This window comes from Lagopus leucura, unplaced genomic scaffold (assembly GCF_019238085.1).
Source record: "Lagopus leucura isolate 7727_CA_CO unplaced genomic scaffold, USGS_WTPT01 Super-Scaffold_797, whole genome shotgun sequence".
Taxonomy (NCBI): Eukaryota; Metazoa; Chordata; class Aves; order Galliformes; family Phasianidae; genus Lagopus; species Lagopus leucura.
The window spans coordinates 1556784-1557430 of NW_024962259.1; positions in this window are offsets into that span (position 1 = coordinate 1556784).

Here is a 647-nt window from a genome sequence, read left to right on the forward strand (position 1 = left end):
GGGGGCGAGTGGAGGGGGGGGAGAGAAAAAAGGAGTATTGATCTAATCAAAACCAGATCCTCCCGACATCAAAGGCAAAAAGTAAACAGGCTTTTCAACTCTTCGCGTTCACAAAAAAAAAAAAAAGAAAAAAGAAAAAAAAAAGAAAAGAGAAAGGGAAGGAGGGCAGCGCGGCGCTCCCCGCAGCCCGACCCGAGCGCAGCGCTCCGCTCAACTCCCCGCTCACTTTAAGCACCCTCCCCTCTCCCCCCCCCCCCCCAAAAACACTCCGCTCCCCCCACGGCTCGGGCAGCCTCCCACCCCACCCCCGCAGCCCCCTAGGGCCGCACTCCCGGAGGGGGCACCGCTCGCTCTGTTTTGGGGCAATCCCGAACCGGAGAGGGAGTGGGGGGGAGTGGGGGGGGGGGGAGAAGATGGGGCTTTGCGGTAGTTTGCGTGGAGTCCGAAAGCGGAGCAGCCGCACATCCCCCAAAATATATAAAAATTGGATATTTAAGGCAAAAAAAAAAAAAAAGGGGGGGGGGGGGGGGGGGAGGGGGGAAGGAGCAATGGGGAACAGCGGCCGTACCTGGGAGCAGCGGGGCAGCCCGAGCCGGGCAGCCCGGCCGGAGACATCGGACCGACTGCGGGAAGAGGGGAATAAAAAG